The sequence below is a fragment of the Arvicola amphibius genome, chromosome 6, assembly GCF_903992535.2.
Source record: "Arvicola amphibius chromosome 6, mArvAmp1.2, whole genome shotgun sequence".
In the NCBI taxonomy this organism is placed as follows: domain Eukaryota; kingdom Metazoa; phylum Chordata; class Mammalia; order Rodentia; family Cricetidae; genus Arvicola; species Arvicola amphibius.
This window is the reverse complement of record NC_052052.2, coordinates 85,481,344-85,499,484: the sequence shown is the minus strand read 5'-3', so window position 1 is coordinate 85,499,484 and position 18,141 is coordinate 85,481,344. Positions and strand designations below refer to the sequence as shown.

The 18,141-nt window shown below is 43.1% G+C and overlaps 1 protein-coding gene across 4 annotated transcripts in view; it reads right to left on the bottom strand.

The window, feature by feature from the left end:
- The window catches only part of Mpp7 (membrane palmitoylated protein 7), a 252,742-nt gene extending 235,105 nt beyond the window's left edge, over window positions 1-17,637 (bottom strand). For 2 of the 4 annotated variants that reach the window (XM_038334122.1, XM_038334125.1), the window contains exons 1-2: window positions 17,487-17,637; window positions 15,314-15,407 (exon numbers count right to left, since the gene is read on the bottom strand). The gene's annotated coding sequence lies outside the window, so the exon portion shown is untranslated. Of the gene's footprint in view, window positions 1-15,313; window positions 15,408-16,486; window positions 16,613-17,486 lie in introns of all 4 variants that reach the window. The other 2 variants (XM_038334123.1, XM_038334124.1) reach the window with 2 other exon arrangements.
- Window positions 17,638-18,141: the final 504 nt, after the last annotated feature.

Here is an 18,141-nt window from a genome sequence, read left to right as displayed (position 1 = left end):
CTCAGATCTTTATAACCTGAAATAGCTTTCCAGGTTGCTTTTCTTTTACCCCCATTCTGGAAACACCCATCCATTCAACTTAATATCCATACATAATCCTTCTTTTGGGGGTTGTTTTGGTTTGGTTTGGTTTTTTGAGACACGGTTTCTCTGTGAACAGTCCTGACTGTCCTAGAACTTGCTTTATAGACCAGGCTGACCTTGAACTCACAGAAATCGGCCTGCCTCTGCCTCCCGGGTGCTAAGATTAAAGGTGTGTGCCACCACCACCCGGCTTCTTCTTTATTAAAACAAATTTTTCTGTTTTCATCCTTGTAACTTTTTTTATTTCCTAATACCATGAAACACAATAGCACTAACAAGTGAACTTACTATCTGTTCTAAGAATATTCTCCCTGAGAGAGGGGACAACTAAGCAATGTCTTTCCCCTCCTCATAAAGTCCCAATGACAAACCAAAGCTCAATTTCACCAAAGTTCACACTGGGGAACCAATGGGTCCACTGGGCTGACTTACAGAGAATGGGAGGGTTTGACCTTAATTTACTTGTGGGCATATGGGTGACCCAGAAGCAGTCACATTAAGAAGGCTTTACACAGTATATATGATGGCATTTTATTGATACATGTGATGATCTCTTCTCCCCCTCCTTTTGTCTATATAAAATCGCTTGGATAGACTGCTCATTTACACTTTTTGAGAAAAAGTATTAACATTTAACAAGTCCTTGTGCAATCATTTTAGACCAGCACAGTTGAAGGTATGAATATTAATCATCTAAATTAGAAGACAGGAATCCCTGTATTGGATCTTGAAAAAAAAAAAATTTGTTAACTTGTATTTTTAAAGAGGCTATAGAAGCCAAAAGCATCCTTTAAAATTCTTAAAATGTTTGTATTTATAGTTCTTATATATAAAACACATTTAAAAGTCAGGCATAAGTTATTCTTATCCAAAAGGAAGGAAATTGTCCAATGGGAAGGACATTCCCTGGAGTAGGAGCAAATACCTTTTAAAGTTAATTTATGCCCGGGTTGAGGACTACAAACAATAACAAATTCAGAACTGAGAATGTTACCAGGTTTTCTATCAAGATGACTGGAAAGCATCAAAACAGACAGAGTGAAAAGGCATGTGTGTTCTGTCCTTCCAGTCAGTAAACACGTAACACTGTACATATCCAGAAACAAGAAAGCCCTGAAGAAAACCATCAAAAAAAACACTGTTTCAACTCCACAGGGGAATAAAATGGTCTCCTGTGACAGTGCTGAACTCAACAGGTCACAGAGAACTACACGTGCCACTGGAAGGTGGATGTCACATGTTTGGGGGGTGAACAAGTTGGCCAGTATGGTTTGCTTGTTATAGGCTGTATTCGGAAATCATGGCATTACTTTGCACCTGTAAGTACACACAGGTATAATGTGTCAACATATAATAGAGTATATAATATATATATATATGAGTATATATATGATATATATATATATAGAGAGAGAGAGAGAGAATCAAAATATTTTTAAAGTAAAAAGACAATTCCTATTTACAATTATTTCAGGAAGAAGGAAGACAGAGCTGGGAAGGGAAACAGTGGAATTAAACTTCACATTTCTTATCTTTCATTAATTAAAAATCTTAACTAAACATCAAACCATTAACAACCACTAATATCCAGTAAAGGCCATGGGGTGCTCCTACCACTATTCAGTGTAGCTAAATTTCACCATTTATCTTAAAAAGACTCAAAATTTCTCACAAAATGAAAACATCCCAAAACTGACTATCCCATCTAGTAACTCTAGGATAGACAAAGAAGCACCTTCTTCACCATGCAGCCAACTTCTATTTTGGACTTGGAGCAGAGTTCCTGAAATAGACCAATGCCACCACACACTGGAATTTTGCTTTCACCTCCAGAAGTTAATCTACAACAGGGCCTTCATTACACCCAAAAGGAAATGTATTTACCTCAGCATCCCCCAAGGAGGAAGCTTCCAGAGAGAAGGAGCCACTATTCTTGAGCTGTAGAGAACGCTCCTGCAGAAATGGGCAGAAGCCAAGACTGCTCAGTAATGAGCACCAGCACTGTGATCTGAGCTTGATCCCGGGAACACACATGGTGATGGAGAGAACCCAGAGTTGTCCTCTGATATCCACATATGTGTCATGGCATATATATACACACACAGGAACACAAAGGTATACACAATCCTGCACATACTAACAAACACACATTACTTCTAAAATTATTAATTCATAGTCACTCAAGCATGAATACAAGAAAAGGACTAAAGAAAAATAAAGGGAAACTCTCTATCAAGGTGCTATTTATTTTTCCTCCTCTCAATTTGTTACTTTTAAGGAGAAAACTCAAGATTACACCATGATTGTAATTCCTAAGAACCACTATTATCATGAGCAAAGGAATGGAGAAACAAAGGTGAGACGGGGCGGCTGAAGAAAGCAAAGCTTAGGTAGTCTGTGCTTCCCTCCACTCCCTGCCCCCTCTTCCTTTATTGAGACAGTCTTGCTATGTAGCATAGGCTGGCCTTAAACTCATAATCCTCTAGCATCTGCCTTCTGAGTGATGGAATTACATGCAGGCATCATCATGACACAGAGGCTACTCTGTGCTTCTCTAATGTTCTTCAGTAACACAGGTGACCTGTCCACACCTACCCAGGACAACAGGTGACCTGTCCACACCTACCCAGGACAACAGGTGACCTGTCCACACTACCCAGGACAACAGGTAACCTGTCCACACCTACCCAGGACAACAGGTAACCTGTCCACACTACCCAGGACAACAGGTGACCTGTCCACACTACCCAGGACAACAGGTGACCTGTCCACACTACCCAGGACAACAGGTGACCTGTCCACACTACCCAGGACTACAGGTGACCTGTCCACACTACCCAGGACTACAGGTAACCTGTCCACACCTACCCAGGACAACAGGTAACCTGTCCACACCTACCCAGGACTACAGGTGACCTGTCCACACCTACCCAGGACTACAGGTGACCTGTCCACACCTTCCCCAGAACAGGTTACCTGATCACACCTTCCTCAGAACAACAGGTGACCTGGCCATCACCCCCCCAGAGCCAACAGGGCTCAGAGGAACAAGGAGAACATATGCTTGCTACTTTGTAACTTTGTATTCTACTTCCTTCCAGCCAGTCAGAGACTGAGCAATTGCTAAGACCCCTATATGTCAAGGATAGAAACCAAGGAACATTCTTGTCCATGTGCTCTCCACTCTCACACTTTAGGGTAAAAAAGCAGCAATATAGGGTCACTGCACTTCGAATATTAAGGCAAAAAAATATTTCAACGGGAATAATGCATAAGGGACTATTATTCAACACTCTCTGGATTACTGGACAAAGTTGTAAAACTTCTCAGCTATCTTGACTGCTAAAGACAAGTTAGGGCCCAGAGAGGAAGAGGGTGTGGCTTCCGAAGTCACAGTCATCTCAGACCAAATGAAGGTCACATAAGAAGAGCAAAATGCTCCTATGAGAGACAAATTGGCTCATACCCAGTGAAGCAATACATGGTGCCAATTTATACAGCAGGAGTGGAAAAATTCCCTTCTCAGAGTACACTTCTGTCTTGGTACAGAGAAAGCTAACCCTACCATATAGATGTTAGGAGGAGGAGCCCAGCTGGCAGAAGTAAGTCACTTCGGAGCTGGCCTCTGAAGGTCACATGCAGGCCCTGGTGCCAGTGTAAGAGTTTTGTTGCCATGCTCATCACCATAGTCTGAATCATGCCACCATGCCTTCCCCACTAAAATCCCTCTGTAGCCACGAGCCCAAATAAGCCTTTCTCATGTTATGGTGTGGGAAGTCCTTCTGTCTATGTGTTGCTTTTATTGGTTAATGAATAAACTGTTTTGGCCAGGGCTTAGTAAAATAGTAGGGCAAGGCGGAGTTCCAATCAGATAGAAGAGGAGAGAGTAGGCAGAGTCAGTGAGAAGTCATGGAGCCACCACAGGAGACAGACAGAGGAGACAGATGCCAGATGGAGTCTTACCAGCAGGCCCCAACCACATGGCGATACACAGATTAATAGAAATGGGTTAACTTAAGATAAGAGCTAGCTAGCAATATGCTTAAGCTATTGGCCAAACAATATTGCGATTAATACAGATTTCTGTGATTATTTTGGGTCTGAGCAGCCAAGAGCAAGCGAGCGGCCTTCAACAACAATGTTAAGTTGTTTCTGCCAGGCATTTGGGCACAGTGGGGCGAAAGTAACTAATATACTATGTAAAAAGAAGAGGATGGATGAATGGAGAGGCAGAGTGGAGCACACCTGCAATCCAAGCATCTGCTGAGTAGAGACCAACGGATTAGGAGTTCAGGGTCATCCTCAGCTACATAGTAGATTTGAAGCCACCCTGAACCACACAAAATGTTCTGTTTTAAAAAAATATTAAGCAAAAAGAAAAAATAGTAACAGAAATTAGTGCTAGGCAGACTCCCATGTGGTTGGTTGGCTTTCTAAAGTTGCACAGCAGTTAAAACTCTGTATGGCGGATCCAAAGGCCATCTTTACAAACGAAGATGACTCTGGCTGCTGTAGTTGTTGCTTTTTCTCTTTACTCTTTTGTCTCTTTGCTCTTTAGGGGCGCACCACCCAGCTCTCAAATAAACACACATGGCGTCTTATTCTTCCTTATAAACGCCTGGCCTTAGCTTGGCTAATTTCTAGCTAGCTTTTCTTAACTTATTCTGTCTACCTTTTGCCTCTGGGCTGTTACCTTTCTTTATTTCTGTACATCTTTTCTTTCTTTCTTATTCTGTGCCTGGCAGTGTGGCTGGCCCCTTCTTTTTTCGATCCTTAATCTTTCTTCTTTCCCAGACTTCTCCTATTTATTCTCTCTTCCTGCCAACTCTGCCTATCCTTTCTCCTGCCTTGCTATTGGCTGTTCACCTCTTTATTACACCAATCAGGTATTTTAGACAGGCAAAGCAACATGGCTTCGGAGTTAAACAAATGCAACATAAAAGAATGCAACACATCTTTGCATCATTACACAAATGTTCCACAGCATCAGCAAATGTAGCACACCTTAAAATAATACTCCACAACACGGCTTTCCAGGTCAGCAAGCAGCAGACTGCAATCTAGACAAGATTATCCGCCATAAAGGGGGAAGAAACATGAGAAAGAAGTCATTTGGTTACTGACTCCATGACAGAGAGTGGGGAAGGGAAGTACCATTTCAGAAGAGAATTTAGTAAATAACAATTGTCGATTTTGGCCCCTTGATTCATGCAGGGGATATGCTGTGATTTATAGTGTTTCATCATCTGCATGCCTGTCATCTAAAGTGAATTTAATCATCAGCCTGATCCACAGAAGAAAACTTAGGCCTGGAAATGCTCAGTTATATGTGTCATAAATGTCCTCCAAAATGTCAGTATGTAAAAGCCATGATCTTCAATTTGGAACTATCAGAAGACAGAAACCTTCGGAAGTAAGGCCGGGGGTGGGGAACAGGTCTTCGAGTCATTAAGGGCATGCCCCTGTGGAGGAGAGCAGGACCCCATTCTTTCTCCAACTCCTTCTATGCCTCCCAACACAATGGTTTGTCTTCCCACAGTCCTAAAATCGGCAACCCACTGATCACAGATGGGCCATCCAAAACTGTTAGCAAAATTAACCTTTGTAAATTATAAGTTGGTTTACTCAGTATTTGTCACTGTAAGGAAAAGCTGACCACACTCGCCCAGGTTCATGAGACCAGTGATAATTAGAGTTGTAATAGAAACCCAAGTTTACAGGGTTAGTTTTACAGTCCACATTCCTCATTAGGGTATGTGGCCCTAAGGTTTTCACTTGGATGGCTAGGACAGTACACATTGATTACACAATGAAAAGTTGTGGTTCAGAATACAGGAGGGCTGCAAGCAGAGTTGTTGAAAATAATGGCAACCCATCTTTCCCCTCATAGTGAAGCATGTGGCCTGAAGGGAAGGACAGCAGAGTTCCTGTGAATTCGACTGGAACCATGACGTCTTATGTGGTCTTATCTCAGGCAGTGGCATACTTCACTGGGAACAACGAGGCAGAGAAAGGCTACCTAGAGTCACATCTGTGGAAGCCAACAAAGCCATTGACATTCTAGGATGCTTCTGGGTCTCTAATCATTGCTGTCAACATATGAACATTCCCTTCTCCAGACAGGCATGACACCTTAAAATACCATGACTGGCTGGAGAGCAGAGACTAGTTCAGATAACACATGCTACTTCTGAGACATTCAAAGTCTAAGAAGGATACTGAAAATTCTGATTCTGAGGAGTGGCAGATCTGGAGCACAGTGAAGCAACACGCAATGCCAAAAAGAAATCAAAACTGACCCAAAGGCATATGTTAGAGAAGGTATTTGAACAAGCAAGTCAAAACCTTAAAGTCCCACATATGAGGCAGTTCAGGGCAACTCGTGCTAGAAACCAAGACACAGATGTCAAAGATATGGCATTCAGCCATCTAATCTACCGCTGTAATTACACTGGCCAAAACTCCATTACCCATCCCCTCCCCACCCCCCTGACTCCTCGGTTCCACCCATCACCATTATCTACCTGTGCACCACCAGTGAGCTCCTGCCAATCTGACCCCACTGTACATTCCACACTTCATATGGCTATGAAGCACTATAGATTCATACCTCAAACTGAACAAAGTTCACTATGGGATCATTGGGTAGGAGTACAGGAAAATGCACATTTTCTCACATACTAGAAAGCAATTTCCCATCTATTACAGCAAGCATGAGTTGCAGGACAAATTCATGATTGCAGTGAGTTAATTTTTATGTGTCTCCTTTATGTTTCTCTGGAGCGAATGTCTACCACTAAACTGTGCACACTGGTAGAAAAGGTTTAAGGACCAGCCAATGTGGGTGCGTTGTGCACCTGTCTAGATAGTGGTTAGGACCCAAAACAGGAAAGATTACAGAGTAGTTAAAAAATTGATAGGAGAGGGATGAGTTTCCAACATGAATTCAGTTGTGCCATTGTCACCTTCTGGTCTCTCATGTCCTAGAGTGTAGGTCACTTAAGTTTGAATCTCCTGACCTGACCATTAGTTATACAATTCATGATGCAATCCTTCCATTTGTAAAATGAAAGGACAACATCAAAGAACTGGGAGCAAATTATGAATACATACCCTGGCAGAGTTTGCTCACCACAGTTCCTGGCAGGACAGATAAGCAGCAGATACTATCTATGGCTCTGGTCTGTTATAGCACTGCCCAGCTGTTGCCAAATCCAAACTTATCCGTCTTTGCCTACTACTCACAGTCATAAAGGACACTTTGATCTTTATGCAAAAATAGGATACTTAGTTACCCAGTTGAAGACCCATTTGGAAAAGAGAAGAATCCAGAAAATAAGTCGCATCAAAACCACTGTAGCTGTCATTTGATAAGGGTAAGGTTCTGGGCTGAAAACATTTAACAAACCCTGGTATTGGTTCAGCAATCAGTCCACATTCTGATAATTAAAAAGCACTTTTCTGAGGCCACAGTTCTGAAACATCCTGGAGAGAAATGAAGAGGAAAAACCAGAGCAGCAGGCCACAGTCAACTGTTCCCAGAAGGGGTCAGGAATGCACAGGGCACTCTGGTAATCTGCCCTCCTCTAGGAAGGAAACACTTGTGTATTCAGCAGTCACTCAAATTATGAGAAGGAATCTGGGAGGGATGAAAACAGGTCTGACCCAGAGTAAAAAAACCTGTTCTAGAGACAGGCGAGCAGAAGTGTGGGACTACAGACTGAGGTGTTTGCTTCCCTTCTCACTTCCTGGTTCCAACAGAAGCTCCTGAGAGTAACCTGACTTGCCTCACTCAAGTTCTCCTTGTAAATACCGGAAAGTCCAGTGAGAAGATGAGCATGTTCATGGCTGAGTTCACTGTGATATCACATGTATCAACAAAGGGAACAACATCACATGGGTCAGGCATCGCTGGGTCCAGAGACACTGTCTTTCTAGCCATACTAAAATTCCCTTCAGGAGCTGCCTACACAGCTCGATGGGTAAGCAAGCATGAAGACCAACTTCAGATTTCCAACACTGGGGTGGTTGTGGTGGCCCTCCTGTAGTCTCAATGCAAAGGAGGTACAAAGCAGGGGATACCTAGAGCAAACTGACCAGCTAGACTAGCCTCATCACTGAGCTCTGGGTTCAACTGACAGAGCCTGCCTCAATGAGTCCAAGGTGAAGAATGATTAAGGATGCTCCCAGTCACCTTGGGTTTCCACATACACATTCATTCCCCCCACACACATAATATGCATGTACACTATACACTATACACAAACACCCTAAAAAATAACAATTTCCCTTGCAGATATACAGCAGAGATGTGTCCAAAAGCATCAGGTCCCTGCTTCTAGAAAGTAGGCTTCAGCGGTTGGTGGAAAGGGTGGATCTGGGTCACCAACTTGATGTGGAGACAGGTAAGAGAAGCTAGCCCTAAACTGTACTTGGAAAAGATGCTATCAGCCAGTTATACCAAAGAGGCCCAGGAAATATGGATCCTTATGAACTTTAGGACATCCAGCATATCAAAATCATTTTAATAAAAAAGCTGAGCTGGGCGGTGGTGGCACAAGCTTTTAATCCCAGCACTCAGGAGGCAGAGGTAGGCAGGTGGATCTCTGTGAGTTCAAGGCCAACCTAGTCTACAAGTGCTAGTTCCTGGACAGGCTCCAAAGCTATAGAGAAACCCTGTCTCAAAAAACAAAAACAAACAAACAAACAAATAAATAAATAAGCTGGAGGTATAGCTCAGTGGGGAAGCATGAACTTAGCATGCATGAAGTCCTGGGTTCACTCTTGCAGAAGTGTCCCTCCCCCTGACAGACAGATAGACAACAGAGAGATAAATGAATACCTGTGAGTGCAGTGATTCTGATTCAAAATTTAAAACCTTTGGCTCCAATAAGATAGATACAAGGTTAAGGCTATGCTTCATCCAATGAGCCTTCGGACATGACCTGACCTTTGCTTTGTCCTCTGAACAAAACACTACAAGTTGAGACCAATAATAGACCAAGAGTACTACTACCACCCACCAGAGCATCCTGAAAATATTCTGGATCTGGCAATTGGTGGGAAGCCAGTAGGCCTGAGGCAAGCAGCTTTTTGGCTGCATTTATTGCATGTCCATGTACTCTTTGGGGAAAGATCTGAACACACACTAAAACAGAGGGGACAGTTAGCACAATGAGCATCCATGCACACACTCATCTTCAGGTCATAATCTATTTTCACTACCTGTACTAGTTGGGGTTTCTATTGCTGTGATAAACAGCAGAACTAAAAGGAAACTTGGAGTGAAGGGGGTTTTATTTCAGCTTACAACTGTAGCCCATCACAGAGGGAAGTCAAGGCAGGACTCAGCACAAACCTAGAAGCAGGACCTGAAGCCAAGACCATGGAGGAACATGGTTTATTGACTGCTCCCCAAGGCTCATTGAACCTACTTCTTTTTTAATTTATTTTAAAGTAAAATATAATTATATCATTTTCCTCCATCCAACCCCTACCATATCCTTCCCCTCTGCTCCTTCTAAATTCATGACCTTTTTAAAGTTGTTATGGATATATATGAAAATGCATAACTATATAAATACAACCTGTCGAATCTGTAGGGTTACTTGTATATATATGATTTTATGGCTGACTACTTGGAATTAGATAACCAATTAGAGACTCATGCCTGGGGAAAGCTAATTCTCCTTCTCTTAGTAGTCCTTGGTGCCTGTAGTTCTTTGCCAAATGGGGTCCTGTGAGATTTTTTCTCTTTGGTTAGCCATGTTGTTGCCGTATCATAGGTGCTGCTTTCCTTTTGTTTCTAGGAGACACAGTCTCACAACAGACTTCCTAACCCTCTGGCCTGCTTTCTTATACAGCCCAGGACACCTACCTAATGGTGACAATACCCACAGTGGGCTGGGCAATCCCACATCAGTCATTAATCATGAAACTACCCCAACAGACTTGCATACAGGCCAATCTGATGGAGGTATTTTTTTCGGTTTCCCAGATGACTCTGGCTTTTGTCAAGTTGACTTAAATAAATAAATAAATCTAACCAGGACACGATACTCCTTCCCCACTCCCAGCTATTATGCAGTTGTTTTTAAACCTGTTTTCTTTCTTTAAAAATATTATAATGTTATGAAAATTTAGGAAACAATCATTGTAAAGTAACTTATGTATAATCATAATGCCTATTCAAGTTGCTTTTCAACTGCTTTGAACATGGACATTAAGAGCAATCATTTATTAAAGCTATTTATAGACAGCCAAGAGGATTTTACATAAACATAAACTTATTCTTAATCACTAAAGTAGAATTACCCTAGGTACATAATTTTGTATTTTACCAACCTGCAGTAATAATCCCCACAGAGAATAATAAATACCTAATGATATACACGTTTAGGTCAGTTCTTATTTTTTAGGTATTAAAATGTTATATATTATATGTGTAGGGATATATAGCTCATAATACACACTATCAAATGCTATACACATTTAATGAAAAAAACAAAAATCAGACTTGGGGCTAGAGAGATGGCTCAATAGTTTAAGAGCTCTGGCTACTCTTTCAGAGGACATGGGTTTGATTCCCAGAAACCACACAGTAGTTCACAAATTGCCTGTAACACTAGTTCCAGAGAATCCAATGCCCTCCAATGCCCTCTTCTGGCCTCTGTGCACACCAGGCATATATATGGTATACAGATTTGCATGCAAATAAAACACCCATACACATAAAAATTAAAATAAGAAATATTTAATTAAAAGAAAACAGGCTGCCAGGTGTGAACAACATAGCAGCAAGTCAAAGACAGAAGGCCTATGAGCTCTGGGAATGCAGATCCTGCAGACAGAATGACCAGGTAAAAAGCAAAAGGCATGAACTGGGACTCACCTTCCTGAGAATAAGCAAGTAGATAATGTCAACTGAAAATTCTTTCCAAAAGCAAAATATTCCCAAAAGGTATGGTGTTTGGGGAACTATAAAGAGATATTAACAAGTTGACCTGACTTGACTGGAAATTTTAACTCAGCACTGCCAAACATTTAACAAATTAAATTCAAAATGTTAGGCACAGTTTCCTAGTGAAAAGCAACAAATGAGGCATTCACCTTTCTAGATTTCTCTTTACAATCATCTGCCAATCATCCATCCACCCATCCTTCCAGCCACCTATCCGCCCGCAAACTGCAGTACCATTTAGAGCAAAAATGTGGAATTGGAACAGGAACAGAGCAGAAAAACAGAGAACTCAAAGACAGGTGAGGGGGAGAAATGTCTCTTGGTATAAGACAGAATTACCATCACCACCCTCTAGACAATTTAATGACGAAAATTAACCTTGACACTTTTTTAAATGTAAAAACATGCCCTTTTTAAAGGGAAGATATTTTCTAAACAAGATGGAAGGAAGTGAAAATAGATGGATAACAAAATGACAATTTTGTTCAGAACAGAATTTTGAAGAAAAAAACTTTAATGTAAAAAGATTTTTTTGACAGTGTTAGGGATCAGGCTCCAGAGAAAAAGACACTGGAGACATCTAAATCAAAGGAGAGGGTGATTTCTATAAGTTAAGACAGTGAATCTTATAGAAAAATCAGTAAAAATAAATAAATGCTCAAATCAAAAAGGGGGAAGGGAATCCAACATGGTTAACAAGCATATGATAGAACACATGGCTGTTAGCAATAAGAGTATAATAATAAGTATGTCCCTCTGTGTCTGGATGAGTCCACCTGTTGCATTGGATTGGAAAAAATTATGAAGTCAGAAAATATGAAACTCCAGCAAGAATGTGGAAAAACAGTGGCTGGCGAGAGTGAGCCTGAACAGTCATGGCAGGTCATAAGCAAACAGTGCTTCCAAACAAGGCATTCCCACCTACAGAGTCAGCGGGAACAGAGACACATGACCAGGAATAGTTGAGGGAGGTAAAAGAACAGGAAGCAAGTGACACAGTCCATGAACAGTGCTGATGGCGTGCCATGATAGCGTGCATTAACTGAGTGCCAACTCAGAAAAGGGAGAGGAAGCCCAAGAGGAACCATTTCTTCAGCTAACCAAAAGCTACCAGTTGCTGTACCCCTGGGACTCCCATCCCAGGATCAAAGGTGACATCCTTGATCTCAGAGTGTACAATCTGATGCCGGAAACCATGACAACTAGGCAAAAGTAAGAGTATGGCAACTGACAAAAATAAATACAAACAAGGGAATGTGACAGTCATAAAGAAAAGGATTCTACTTTGTAGAAGATCACTAAAGAGATGGTGGTGCCCAGATCTACAGAAAGAAATGAATCAGGCATGTGACAAATGAAGGCTCTAAAAACTGCATTCAAGGTCCCCAAACTGTTACAGGTAGAAGAGGTGACCACCAAGAACGTTCTGTAATTTGACTCATGAACAAACTTAAAAACCCCATTATTGTCCAGCTTGGTGGCACATGCCTGTGACCCCAGTATTTGGAGAAACTGAACATATAGCTAGAGCATTCCAGGACAGCATCAAAACAGAGGGGACGCTGAAGACAGCTGTGCAAGCATGAGGTCCTGAGTTCAATCCCAGGACTCATGTAAAAAAGCTAGTTGTGCAGGCCCACCATGGCGGAGGTGGAGACAGGTGGCTCTCAGGCTGGCTGGCCACCTACTGGGTAAGCCCTAGATCAGTAAGAGACCACTCAAAACACAAGGTGTGTGGCTCCTGAGGAACCACACCTATGATTGTTCTCTGGATACAAACACACACATACACACACACACACGTGAACAGATATATGTATTCATGAACAGACAAAAACATATACACACAAAGCATAAAGAGACCATCACTTTAAAAAAATATACGATAAAACAAAATTTGATGAATTAAGCACAGACCACAAGGCTTACTATGAGAGTCCAAAATACTCTTACAAATTAATTCAACCTTGGAGAGAGGTACCCTTAATACAAATATTTTACATCTCAAAAACTGTTCCTTTATTCCACAACAGTAATTGAGTTCATATACTATTTCCCAGTGTGGTGCAGGGAAGTGAGGATAAATATAAAATTCCCTGTCTGTAAGGATCTCCCTTCAATTCATAAAACTCGGGGCTCTCATTGTTTCAAAGCCTAGCTAATTTCTGTGATTACAAGCCAACCCTTATTGCATGCTTATCACGGGGCCAAGCACAATGCTAGGAGCATAAAAGTCTATTTGATACCAATATTGTAATACCAGTATTTACACTTTAGAGGTAAAAAACAGAGGACATGGCAGGGCCACTGCATCATGAACTCACAGCAGCTGCTGAGGACCTCAAAGACTTGTCCAAGATCAAGCCAGTCAGCACTCCACCATGAGTAGGGGAGGGGCCCATAAGGACCCAGTCCCAAGTGAGGAGTTTTTGACAGGTGAAGGGCTGCCAAGAGACTAAAGGGAGACTCCATTTTCTTCAGGGCTATGGCCCCTGGTAGGTTGCCAGTGTATAATCTCATACCCATGCACATCTAGGCAGCACTAATTGGACTAAATAGGAAGGAGGAAGGGGAAACAGAAATGAGGTTGGGAGGAGGATGTGTTGTGGAGGACAAGCCAAGGGGAGTTAGAAAGGGGAAATGGGGATGTAGATGGTTTAACTGCATTATGTTCATGTATGAAAATACCAAATGGTGTGTGTGTGTGTGTGTGTGTGTGTGTGTGTGTATGTGTGTGTGTGTGATTTGCCTGAAGGACTGACTTAGGAAGGAGTAAGGATTACATTCAGATCAGAGCCTTTCAAACCCCAAAGGCTTTATCAACAATGACCCTGGTATCTCCTCCTAGAACTCATAAAATAGTTTTCACATGTCAGCAGCATCGCATAAACTTGGAAATGACCAGAACTACGGGAAGCAGGGATCAAATCAGACACTCTGGAATAGGTCAGCGGGCCACATTTTCACAGTACACAAAGGTTTGAGAATCACTAGCCTACATTTTGTGTTGAGGGTGAAATGATCACCACTTTAAAAAAAAAAAAAAAAAAAACCTAAATGTAGGGTTCTGACCTATTTTAAATGACTATAAATATTTCAAAACAATGTCAGTTGATTTCCTCGATACCCACAGGCACCAAATTCTCATCAACTTCTCTCCCAAACCTGGAAAAAAGGGCCTAATCTGTATTTTGACTATGGCACATTTAAAAAAAAAAATTTAAAAAGAACAAATCAGAGGTCAGTAAATCACTGAAAGGGCTCAGTGGGTAAGGGTGTTTGCTACCAAACCTGAGTTTGATTCCTGGAACCGGTGTGGATAAGCAGCTGTCTTTTGACTTCTGTCCCTCCCTGTGGCAAGTATATGCATGCATGTACACATGCAATAGATGAATATACAAGTGTAATTTAAAAAAATTAAGACAACCCAGCCCTTGAAAAAAATCAGCGAAGCACAATTGCGCCTCTGCACCTGTGCATCTCCCCATCTAAGGATTCAGTCAAGTGTGGATCAGAAGAGGAGCATAAACAGACTTTCATCATCATTCCTTAAAAAACAAAGCCTAGCAGCTACTCAGGTACCCTCTGTGCTGTAACAGGAAAGGATCTAGCAATCCTTGTAATCTAGAGATGCTTCAAAGCATGTGGGCTACACTCAAATACAGGTCATTTTGTACCTGGAACTTGAGCATCCAGCCTTAGATTTTAGTGCCTGTGGGGATATCAGTACCAAGTGTGAGTGAGGGGAGCCCCAGGAAAGAGACCAGATACTCTGTTAAAGTATCTGGGGACCGAGTTAAATTTAAAATGCACTACATCAGAAGACATATTAGGAAGAAATTGAGCAATTCAGTCAGTGGAAGCATGATAAATCTGGCCCATGGCTCCATAATCCTTTTAAACCTGAGTTCAACTCCAAATCTTGATAATAAACTTCCATTTGCCAAAAAAGAAGTCACAACCCTCAAAGCTAACTGATTCCTGACATTCAGACTTCTTTACCTACGGATACAGGAAAACCCTTTCCAAGAGATTTTAAGCCACAGAGTTAACCAACAATATGGCTGTTCCTGCCCATCACAGTTCCCCAGTGCTGCTACTCTTCTCAGAGCTGAACCCTGTGACCAGTCTACGTTCCTAACTTGAGCGGCACAAGTGCATGCCTGTAAAGTTCACCTACTATCAATCTCAAAAAGAAGACTCTGAGTTATACAGCCAAGCACCTACCATAGTCAAATGTATACTGCTTAAAGCTGTCCGTATACATACCCAGCTCATTAGCTTGAGAAAGCTCAGGATTCCACTCATTCCAAACACTGAAGGATGGTGTTGGAGAGACTAGGCTGGCCTACACAGCGAGAGCCTATAGGGGAAAGAACAAAACTGAAAATATAGTTAGAAGATTGAAGCATACCTAACCTAAGTCTGGCCCTTAGAGAGCCTTAAACTGACTGCAGTGTGGGTTAGCCTAGATGATGCTTCAAAAGGGAAGCACACTCTATGCAGCCGACTCCAGGGCAGCTTTTAATCTGTGCTACTACTTACAGCTGCTCACCCTCTGGTGCCCATACATCCCAGGGCCTGGCAGTGCTCCCAAAAGCCTCCTTCCCCAGAGGGTGGGAACCTGTTTACCTTCCCACTCCCAAATCCCCATCAATACAGCAGAGGTGATACCTAGACACTATAGGGCAGGTCAGTAAGTTATAACAAAATGTAGTATGCCTGTAATACAGCACAGTTTGTTACATAAAACACAAAAAGGATTACTTCATAAGAACAATTCCATTTAATAATTCATGAGATGTTTCAATGTTCTTAATTCCTTTAACAAAACCTAACAATCTTCCAGAGTTCCCCGAGCCATGACATCACCCCATAGTGGCTACCTAAATTCCTATGCCTGAGTTATTCTAATAAAAAAATGATTGCTACATTTTTAATCCTTCCATAAATGTAAAGACTTTGCCCAAAGTCACCTTATAATCAATATCCATCAAAATGCATCCTCATTCTTTCAGACCAATTCACAAAATTCCTGAAAGACACAGCTAAGTTAGAGGTGCAGTGAAAAACTAATGAGTTTGCAAAGACCTCTCCCCAAAATATATTTCAATAGACTCTCATGAAGCACTATCAGTTTTTATTATTATTATTATTATTATTATTATTATTATTATTATTGCCTGTGTGGAAAATTACCTCTCTGGGAACTTTCAAACTATCTTAGTAGCTGCCTAGAAAAACTAAAAGATGGTATTTCTTGAAAATGACCATCTCTGATCCTGTACTGTGCTTGATAAATTCAAGTCTTACCCAGATCTCAGATAAAGTGGCAGTTAAGTGTCCCCGCTATTGTTTCTTTCATCACAAGAGCTTTCAGTTCTTGTGACTGTAAAACGGGCATTTTCTGCACAGTTGTCCCCGGGAGCTTTATGAACACACCTAAGGGAAGCTGTGTGCACCTGGGCAAGAAGGCACTTCAAAGGCATCACTCCGCACAGACGCTAGCCTTCTAAACCTCAGTGGGCGGTATCATTTCACTTGTGGGCAGATGGCACGCTGGGCAGGCTACAGAAAAGTTAACAGTCACTCAAGGTACTTTTTCCAAGACCATTTACTCACGTATTGAATTGCCTAGGATGTGTCTAACAAGCGCGCAAGTATTACTACAGGAGCAGCAGGTGCAGTCCTGAAGCCTAAAGTCCACAGATTGCTTTTTAAAAGGCTTTTCTGTTTCACTGCTGTTGGCTGAAGAAGGAGGGGGAGAAAAGGAAAAGAAAGAAGGGAAAGGGAGAGAGACTGAGAAAGAGGGAGAGAGAGGGAAGGAGGAACTTGGGGGAAAACCACAATTTCACTCCCATCCGTGGCATGACAGCGGCAGGTCCACCCCCACAGTACTCTGGAACCCGCACGGGCACCATCTGAACACTCCTCCCCCATTCCTTTCACCCTTCCCTCCCCACTTCAGCCCAGATAAAGGTGAGTCACCAGTCACAGATCTGGGTCTACTAGTCACTTAGGTAAACGTTCCCAAACAAATTCTCGAAAAAAGGCTACTTTAAGTAAAAGAGCAAATAACATCGTGGTGAACTCCGTGAACTCGCAATGCCTAGAGCCTAATAAACCTGAATTAAACAGGACTCAAGTAAAGACGTCTTCTGGCAGAAGGAGATTAAAAAAAAAAAAAAAAAAAAGGCTTTTTACTACTTAGCAAGTCCTTGTCCCCCGCAGTCTCATCTCCCGCAGGTCTTCCCGCCTCGGCTCAGCCGCCGCGACCCGCAGCGCCCCACAGTCCCAGGATCCGCCCGCGCCTGCACCCCCTCCTCTGCGCGCCTCTCCGCAAGGTGCTAGCGCGAGGCGCCTGGAGGCCGGCGGCGGCTCCAGGGAGCGCGACCGCAGGAGCCGGGACCGCGAGAGGCGCCGCTGTCCACCGGCCTCTTACCTGCTCTGCTCAGCTCCGTAGCTCAGGATCTAAGACAATCAGGAGGCTGATCCGATCCGCCGCCGCTATGGTCAACGACGCTCAGCTCTGTAGCTCGGGATCTAAGGACAATCGGGAGGCTAAACCGATCCGCCGCCGCCGCCGCCGCCGCCGCCGCCGCCGCCGCCGCCGCCGCCGCCGCAGAGCAGGACGAACCAGCCCACAGCACCCACGCACCTCACGCCTAGGCCCTGTCCCGGGGGTGGAGCTTAGAGGGGGCGGGGTCCTGTGGGGGCGGGCATCTGAGGGGCGGAGTCCCGTTGGGTGAGATCTTGGAGGGGCGGGGTCTATGGGCCTATTGGCCAAGAGCAGCAAAATTGTGGGTCAAGGTTGCTCAAGGACTGCCTACCGAAAGGTCGTCTCTGAGCTCCCTCATTGGTTGGCAAGGGCAAACAGAACAGAGCCCTGATTGGTAGCAGTACTGTAGCTCCTTCTCTCCGTCCCCATCCCGCCCCGCCCAGCCCCGCCCTGCTGCTCTATTTGCCCTTGGCTTCTCAAGCCCAGGTGGCTGGCAGCAGGAGGAGGTGCAGTGGGGAAGCTAGCAACCTCAGAAGAGAACTCTCTGGATGCGACGTTCCCTGAGCAGGGGATGAGCTCCTACCATCTTGGTTTTTGT